This window comes from Meriones unguiculatus, chromosome 17 (assembly GCF_030254825.1).
Source record: "Meriones unguiculatus strain TT.TT164.6M chromosome 17, Bangor_MerUng_6.1, whole genome shotgun sequence".
Taxonomy (NCBI): Eukaryota; Metazoa; Chordata; class Mammalia; order Rodentia; family Muridae; genus Meriones; species Meriones unguiculatus.
The window spans coordinates 52,373,517-52,383,272 of NC_083364.1; the positions used below are offsets into that span (position 1 = coordinate 52,373,517).

The 9,756-nt window shown below is 42.2% G+C and overlaps 1 long non-coding RNA gene across 1 annotated transcript; it reads right to left on the minus strand.

Moving 5' to 3' along the window:
- Positions 1 to 205: 205 nt before the first annotated feature.
- On the minus strand, positions 206 to 7,839 carry LOC132648571 (uncharacterized). The gene is made up of 2 exons (XR_009587001.1): positions 7,687 to 7,839; positions 206 to 2,838 (listed from the first exon to the last, which is right to left on the minus strand). It is a non-coding gene; the product is annotated as an uncharacterized LOC132648571 (long non-coding RNA).
- Between the last annotated feature and the right edge of the window lie 1,917 nt (positions 7,840 to 9,756).

Below are 9,756 nucleotides of genomic sequence, written 5' to 3' on the forward strand. Positions count from 1 at the left end.
CCAGCTGTTTTCTACAAAGGTTCTAGAGGATGGAACTCAGGTTCTCACTACTGGAAGGCAAACAGAGACTTTATTGACAGAATTTTTACCCCAGCTTGAATGAAAGGTTCGGCTCCCTGGTACCCGAAGAACTTGGGTTCAAATAGCACAAGGGAAGCTGTCTTAGTTACTTTTCCATTGCTATGATAGAGCATCATAACCAAGGCAACTTATAAAACACAGCTTTATTTCGGGGCTTACAGAGTTTCAGAGGGTGAACCCATTATCATAACAGGGAACAGCAGTCAGACTTAGCACAGGAGGAGAAGCTGAGATCTTACATTCCAAAAGGACAACAAGTACAAGGCATAGAGAGGGCTAACTGGTCCAGGTGTGGGCTTTTCAAACCTCAAAGGCCGCCTCCAGTATCCCACTTTTTCCGATAAGGCCACACCTTCTGATCCTTCACAAACAGTTCTACCAACCAGGCACCAAGCATTAAATGTTATGAGCCTATGGAGGCCATTTTCACACAAACCACCACAGACACCAAAGCTGCTGTTATCTGAGAGGTCCATCATATCCCTTCAGCCCAGCCCTAAGCCCACAGGAAGCACTTCCTGTAATGACTGCTCACTAGGCGATTACTAGGAATTAATTCAGCCGAGAAGATAATCAATAGATGGACCACTGAGAGTGGTCCATTCAAGTAGAGTTACTCTTCTCTTCAGGTGTGATAAATAGTGCATTTAAAGTATTCAATACTATAATAAAGGTTGTAATTAAGTGAGGCAACTTGGCATCTTAATAACTACATGCTTGAAAAGATTTAAACTTCAAACCGAGACACAGGGTGACATTCATAATCCCTCAAATGGGTTTCCTTTCTAGAGCAGAGGAAATAATGTTGGCTGCCTCTTCTCCTGAGAAGCTGACAGAGCAGATCTGTCCCCAGATCTTTATGAAGTTCAAAGTGAGAGGTGACTTTGAGCGATGCCACTGCGTCTTTTGTTCTCTGTGTTTCCTGCTAGCTTAATTAGTACCATATTCCTAGTGGAAGACGAAGGCAGAAGTAGGAACTAGTAAGAAAGGCCTGGGGAATGCTGGGCAGGGACCTGATTGCCCCAGCAGTATGCAAATCACTTAGCAATATACAAAGAGTTTTGAGAGAATACAGTTGGGCTTCCCAGATCAAATCTTTTCCATTCTGCTACTCATTATTAAAAAATAGAAGGGGTTTCTACTATCATTTGTACTCCTTCTCTTTCTGTCTTTATAGAATTTACACACGCGCGCACACACACACACACACACACACACACACACACACCTAAAATCTAATGTCTTTGTTCCCTATAGATTTTGAGTAAATGCTATTTTTTTTCTGAGTGACCTTCAAATACCTGTTATGATTACAAATGTTCTGTTCAGCAATTTATAAAAGAGACATATTCTGTTCATTTTTATTCCTTCCTGGTGATGCAGATAAATCGCCAGGCATTTTAAAATGGATGTTGACGTGGTCAAATATGCCCCTAAGACTTGGCATTGTGAGTCTAAGATTAGGCAAAGGAAAGAAACCACATTCATTAACATATTTCTTTGTCTGTGAGCTCCCTGGCTTTGATCATAATTTGTGGACAGTGTTTAGAGAAAAGCCATATTAACCAGCTAGTTTAGTCCTAGGAAGCATGTAAGCTCCAGAAGCATAAAGTGAGCCTGTCAGAAAAGCAACTGAAGTCTCTCTCTGCCACAGGCAGCCACACTGCCACAGTGACCTCCAACTGTGGCTATTCCTAGTCCTGTGTGTTCTCAGAGCTCTCTGGTGGAGATCACAGACTTTGGGATGAAACAAAACACAGCGGAGATCGTAAGGGATGTTTCTAAGCTTAAAACTGTCGTTAATGTTTAGCTTCATGGTAGGTGGAAAGCCCTGGTTCATGTGCTGGTGAGAGGACACACATGTTTATCAAGCCTGGCTCTCTCCTGTCTACCAGAGGTACAGTACTGAAGAAGGATACAGAGAACATCGGAGGAGCTTCTTTGGAACTTCTTCCAGCTTCTTACCACCCCTGAGTTAATCCAGGAAGCAGCAGCAAGGGTGGCTGGGTCTGCGACTCAAGGCAGCAAATCCATTGCTTTGCATAAAGGCTCAGATCCTCCATTTTTATATAAATGCACCGAATATCCAAAGTACATGGCCATTAGCTCTTCAGAGCTAAAGAAGAGAATAGGAGGGCTCAGTAGGTGAAGGTGTCTGCTGCCAAGCCTGACATCCCTGACATCCACATGGTGGAAAGAGAAAAGACACCCACATGCACGCACACACACATACACTCGTGCCTTAATAAATTCATAAATAAAAAATTAAAAGATGGGTAGAAAAATCTAGGGGAGAGAAAGGAAAAAGGCATAAGGAAAAATAAAAGAGCCATGCATAATGACACCCACGTGTAATTTCAGCACGGAGGAAGCAGGAAGATCAGACGTTGGAAACCAGTATGGACTAGTAAGTGCGTTCCAGACCTACACAGTGAGACCTTGTCTCAAAAAGGGGCAGGAGGCATCTCAGACAAGGAGAAATTAAAGAAAGGGAAAAAAGGATATTTCCAACCCAGCTGCCTTCATTCAAAGTCTTAAAAGCTACTCTCCCGGTCATGGTTTGGTCTCACCAAAGTCCTTCCTCCTCCTTTCCTTCTTCTAGGTAAAACTCCACACCAGGGGGCTGGAGAGAAACTTCAGCGCGTAGGAGCACTTGCTACTCTTGTGGAAGACCCAGGTTTGGTTCTCATCGTTGTCATGGAGGCTCATTATAACTACATCTTCAGAGTATCCAAGGCTCTCTTCTGGGCTTCATGGCTATAGAGATGATACACATACCTATATGCAGTCACTCATACACGCTGGAAAGACTAAAATAAAATGAATCTAAAACAACAGCAACAACAACAGAACAACAAAAACTGAAACTAAACACGGCCCATCAGGAAGGGCTCACCTCTGGGAAGGCGACTATGGTAGGGTTCTAGCCACCACTGACATTCATCTGATGTCTTGGCGGTGGCTCAGACTTGCTGACGTTGTGTCAGGAAAGATCCATGGCCACACCACTCCGAACACAACCCCATCTCCCATGATCTAGGAATCAGGAGCTAGCTAAGCAGGGTGAGGCCTGGCTGGCACTTGGATGGAAGAGTTGCAGAGGACCCAGAGGTGGAGGTTGAGGGACAACTTAGAACACTGGGGGATGAATTAGTTAATCTCATGCCTCCTGACCCCCATGTGGGAAGTGTGAGAGCATGGGCAAAGCCCTGGAGGTGTTAGCATGCCTGGGCTACCACAAGCTTCTGTGGCTAAAGCCCAGGGTAGAAAGACACTTGGCCTGTCTGCATGAGGGTTAACGTCTAGCAATAAATAAATACTAATATAAGTGATATTTGCCTTTACTTGAATGACTGGACTAAGTGCAGTGCCATTATCCTCCAAGAGCTTGGGCAAGCACAGGGTTCCTGGCAACCTTCCCCTTTAGAACCCACACTTAGTTTGGAGATGGCAGTGTGTGCGTAGAGTCAGAGGGAGTTGAAAGACCATCTGGTCCCCCTTCCCTTAGCTCACAGATCAGTACCCTGACACAGAGCCAAGGGGCAACATGCCATGATCACATGGCTTATGAGCCCACAGATACAGCTTGAGGATGTCTAGCAGACCACATACAAGATGCAAATGTGTACTCTAACACACTCTGATTATATAACATGCATACTATTAGTGGGAATGAGAAAATGGAGGGATGCAAAGTCTCAAGTCGCCGTGGCAGCATTTGTTATTTTGGAAGGCTTTTCTGCATAGCTCTCGAACTTGAGCAATCCTGGGAATCCCCGTTAAACAAGATGATGAAGCTGCATAGTAATGACCTTGCTCATGAGCTGCCAGGAAGTTGTATAATGTTTACACAGTGGCCCTTGTGCAATTCTTCTGTGAAGCCCATGCCTTCCTAGGAAAACAGGTTTCTAGGTCTACAAATGACAGACCATTGCTTCGGCCCAGCTCCTTCTTGGATACACAGAACTCTCGTGTAGGCAAAGGATGCAGGGGGGAGGGTGTTTGCTTTCATTTAAGCTGGAATCAAAATGATTTAGAGGAAACTGTTACTAGTGACTACCCAGAGATTGACTTAAAAAAAAAACTATCTGACATACTTTGTGAGAACCCCACCTCCCATCCAAGAGGGCTGATGTTCCCCAGGAGAGCAGGACCCTCTTGGGGACTTGGGGACTTGGGGGCTCTTCTGACCAGAAAGGTCATCGTGCTTTAAGCTTGAGACTTTCCGGAAGCTGCTCAGTGCCCTGGGTGATCTGTACACACACTGTTTGCTGAGAGTTAGTAGGTTTTATTTGAATATTCTATCAAGACTGGTTAGTGTTGGATGATGAATTACACCCAGTGAAACTGATACTGATGTCACAACTCACGCAGGGACTATTTGGGCATTTATATTTTTGTCAAACTGTAAAAGTTTGCGAAATAAAACTAGTTTGGAGCATGGGCAAGTTCCTGGTTTCAATCCCAGCACCACTGAAACCAAAACCAACCCCCCAAATCCTGTGAACTCTGTTGCCTTGTGTTTCAGTTCCCTTGGGCTCTGTATGCTGCAGACACTTGATCTCAGAATTCAACCCAGGGAAACAGATCCTGACCCTGCTGTGTTAAGGCTGCTAAAAGGAGCAGGTGGAAATGATGGCTGGGCTTTGTATTTCTGCCTCCAGTGATATCTGGAGCCCCTTGCTGTCGCCAAGGGAACTGACCCAGGAAGGCAACCTTTTCCTAGCTCCTTTCTCCACCTTCTCCTGAATGGACTGATTGATGACCTACAGTACATTTGGCACTGGGTAGCTTCTTCATTTCATACTGGTACTGCCAAAAAAAAAAAAAAAAGACCAAAATATAAAAGCTGAGATTTGCATGTTTTAGCAATCGTCTTGACTGCAGGGAGCCTGACTCATTGACTTGCAGTGTCTTACACAAACGTTTTAAGAATAATTCTTAATTACTCGTTATATTACTAAACTCCAAATGACCAATTAAAAAATGAGAAAAAAAAGGAAAGAAAGAATTAACTAATAGAAAAAGCGTATCCACTACTGAACAAGATAGTGAGATGGCAGTTCATGCAAACATAGACCCTGCATAAATGACAAATCTTTTATACCAGCAGTGTATTCTTTTTAATAAACTTTCTCAATGAAACTTCGCTATATCTTTTCTGGTATGGTAAATACTCTTACCCTCATGCTTCCAGCTTGTCACCATCATTCCTGGCACTACAACACTGTTTATTCTGTTGCACAAACCAGCATTGCTCCATGTCACCTATTCACATTGAAAAAGATCATGTGGCTAACCAGGAATGCACAAACCTCAAGTAGGAAAGATTTTTAAATGAGAAAAAGCATAACTTACTGAGTGCCCTGTCTGGGAGTCATCTCTCTACTTTATTGTCTTTGAGCCATTTTACAAATTTATCACTCCTAGTAACTGATCATAATGCAAGGTTCTCTTGTCCATAAAGAGGAAATCAAATTATGCAATGAAATTGAGTATTGCCCTGCGGGTATTCATCTATTCATTCCAACACTCATGGTTGCTTATGTCTGTGCTTGCTTTGAATTCTCATTTGAACCCGTTGGAGCATCTCACTGACATTCCCATTAATTAATGAGTTAAATAAAAATCTTTGACATTTGTTCATTTGATATTTGTCTTGAGTGTCATGATTTCAAATATCTAAAAGTACTAGCCTTTAAACTAAAAGTAAGCCATGTCTCAGACAATACAGCTATAGAAGTATTTTTAAGATGAATCGCAGCGATTTAGAAAAGCAGGATGTTATAACAAGCTGACTTCTATAAACTGCCTAAGTTGGTGGCAGAGAGGAACATTAGCTAAAATAACATCACCAAAAGGAGTCTGTGATACACTGACACACAAAAGGGACCAGAGAGGCAGCCATTTCCATGGCCTGGGACTCCCACACTGTTGCTACTTCTACTTCTGATGTCATAACTCATGCCTAGACAATACCCACTGGGTTCAGTATTTCACTCTCTAAACAAAACACCCCAACATAAGGCACCTTATGGACCACTTCCCATCCCAGAATGACAGTACTGTCTCTTCTTGCCTGCCCACAGGCCCAAATATCTCTTCTTTATGAGGAAAAATTTTAAAGTCCCATTTTTTATTTGAACGTTCAAATCCAAGGCTGCCATTCATTACACAGAAGTGAAAGGGTTGTCAAAAATAACATTAAAAAATATTTTTAACATGAGATTTTATTAAATTGTGTTAGCTAGTCTAAAAGTCCTGGGCTCAAGCAATTTTTTTTTCCATCAGCCTCCTGGGCGGCTGGCACTTGGGGTGTGTACCACTATGCCTGACTTATGGTCCTATTTGATGGTTCTGAATTTGATTTAATTTGATACATGCCAAAAATTACATGTCTTGGGTGAGTTGGAGACGGTTTTTAATAAATTTTATTATTTTCAAACTATTTATTTTCTCATAATAAAGTTTAATAACATTGATAACATGAAAAGGAAAAAAAAATCCTCTAAAACAGACGATTTGAATTTCTGTTTAGAAGGTGTGTCTTTACCTATGCCGGCTCTCCCAGTGAGGAGCTTTCTTTTCTTTCCATTCTTTGTTTCATAAGAAAAAAAAAGGCAAGGGAATGTTGCAACAAGTGATATTTGTTCAGCTTTGTTGATCTGGGTCAAAAGTTTCTGAGACTGGAGCATGGGGCCCATGGTTAGCCTAGTGAAAAAGCAAAATTCTCGGGATCTGTGTCTCAAGGGGAATGACTGGTACTTTGACCCAGACTTTAAAATCCTTCCCCATCTTCTAGCCATGGTGTAATTCTTTTCATACATTATTTAGCCAAAACAGAACTCTGTTCTGGCCACTGAAGGCAGAGATAGCAAAACCTTTCTCATACTGCCAGATGCCAAGCGCTGCCATTCAGAGAAAGAAACAGGAGTTATTTTTCAATTAAAGCAAAAATTACTAAGATTAAGGAAAATGGCCATTTTTGACACAGACTGATATCTGAATTAAACATAAGGATTAGCAAAAGATAGAGAGTGAGGCTGATTCTCCTGTAAAAAGATAGGGAAAAAGACATTTTTGGAGGAAGGGACTGGATTTTTTTAAACACTACTTTTAGGATAAATGGCCTGTGACAGGGGCTCCAAGAAAAGCTTATGTCCTGTACAAACCAGAACTCTTGGTGTGTCAGGGGAACAAGCCTTAGGCAGCCATTCACACAGAATCAAGAAGCCTCAAGGGCATGGGAAACAAGACTGCGAGCTCTGAAGATGATCTGTGAGCCATGGATCCCTATGGATTACCTCTGAGGAGAGGTGAATGAAGTTCCACTCTTCCACCTCCACTCCCCCTAGATTCTGTCAATTTACAAGATAAAGCAATGCCCCCTCCAGTTAGGAGTGAGTGGAACAACTGAGGTAAGAGATAATTTCTTAAGCATTGAAGTTCAGTGGTAGATGCCATGTTGGCCTTTTTGGGACTGGCTCTGTAATTTAAGAGAGGAAGGGGCATGTAACTCAGCACAGACAATAGTTACAACAGGAGTAAGCAAAGCAAAACCATCCACAGGCACAAAGCATCGCTGCTCTGAAACTGGCAGCCTACCTTGAAAGGATGTCTTCAGTCTTTCATGTCAGAGACCGATGTCTGATAGGGAAAGGAGAAGCGGTTCACGTGTTAGAAGATAATGAGCATTTTCAGTGAGTTAGGCATAAGATGAGTTCACCCAAGCTCCCCAGAGACTGTAGAAGAGGGACTTCCTCCTCTGGCCAGCAGGATGATGGACAAGAGCCATCTTTGGCAGTAACATCGTGTACTATGTACAAGCGTTATGTCACAGTAGGGTTGCCCTGAACCCTTCGAAGGCATTAGAAATGGCTGGGGATTTGGGAGCTACCTGGGGCCAAGTCAAGTAGTCCAGTAGTTTCTGCTCTCTGATTTCTCTTAGGAAAGCTGATCTGTGGTGTGCCAAGGACAAGCATCCTTTCAAGCAGTGGAATGAAGACCTCGTTGACTTGTGGTGCTCTTATGTTGTGATAAACACATTATAACAGCCGTCCTCAACCTCCCTAATGCTGTGACCTTTTAATACAGTTCCTCATGTGGTGGTGACCCCCAGAGCATAAAATTATTTTCATTGTTACTTCATAACTGTAATCTCGCTTCTGTTATGAATTTTAATGTGAATATTTTGGGAGATAAGAGTTTTGCCAAAGGGGTCATAACCCAAAGGTTAAGAATTGCTATATTGAAAAATTAAAACATGAGAAACTCATGGATGTTAAAGGCATTTTTACTTTTTGTCCAGTAATTTCAGCTTTAGAAACCCACCTTCAAGGCAATAAAATTAAATACAGTGTTCTAGGCAAGATGCTCCTTAGCATATTGCACATAAAGGTTAAAAAATGGCTATCAGTCTAAAGGCACTAAGTCAGAAGTTTGAAACAGTGAAAATCCACAGTCTGTTTGCAGTAGAACTACTAAACTTACAATTATGAAGGGATTTTGTGTTATTGAGATAGATCCCTCTCTCGTTTTTAAGAAGAAAAAAAGAGCAAGCGAGTAAGTGTCAGTGTTCAGCAGCCATTCTCGACTCTATAAAGGTGTATATATTATGCATGGAAATGGAAAAATCAATGAAAAATTATCTCTGTGTGATATGATTGTGGTTGAATTTGATTTCATTTCCTTTAACTTTTTAATACTACAATTTTCGAAGACTCCATAATAAGCAAGTCATTAATCTGTAATCTAAAAATCAAACCTTACACGTACATATCTATTTTTGTAAAACACTGGTGCATACTTCCCTGCTTCCTTCCACCAGCCCAGGCTTTCCTTGAGGGATGTCGTGTGTGTGTGTGTGTGTGTGTGTGTGTGTGTGTAACTTGCCCTTATGCATATGCACCCACACGTGCCTGTGGAAGCCAGAAGTTGATGTCTTCCCGTGTTGCTCTCCATTTAATTTTCTTTAAGGTGAGTGTATCATGGAACCTCACCACTTTGGCAAGACTAGCAGGTCAGCAGCTCTAGTGACCCTCCTGCCTTGCCTCCCCAGTATTAGGCTTGCAGCACATCCAGGTTTTATTTTATTTCACATGATTTGTGAAGTCTGTTGTTTTATTTATTCTTTATTGTTCTGTTATTATTTACAGGATTTGTTCCTTTATTTTTTTTTTTATCATGCGTGCTGGGGATCAAAGTTATAAGCTCAATAGTCTTACGACTTTTCTTTTCTTTTTTTTTTTTTTGGCTTGAAGAATAATCAAAAGGTATCTGTTCTAATTTTTGTATTTGCTTCCTCTGTTTTCAAGAAAGTGCACCCAACATACACAACACACACACGCACACACACACACACTGCCTATGTATAGTAGCTTGAGACCAAACAGAACAATAAACTGCATACAATTCCCTCTGTAAATGCTTTCCAGTTTCTCCCCTGCTTTTGTCCTTACTATCACTTTGCCCTGAGGAATGGATGTCTGTGCCATGAGGAGCAAAGTGACTAGAACGGAGGTGGAGGAGGGGACAGGGATGCTGGCAGATTTCTTGGCAGGAGCAGAGCGGTGAGCTGAGCTGCTGAGGTGCCTGGAAAAGGGCCTGGGAGGCAGGTTGAAATCGCACGGATAAGAGGAGACAGGCCATTTGGAGCCCCAGTCGGCTCCTCAGCAG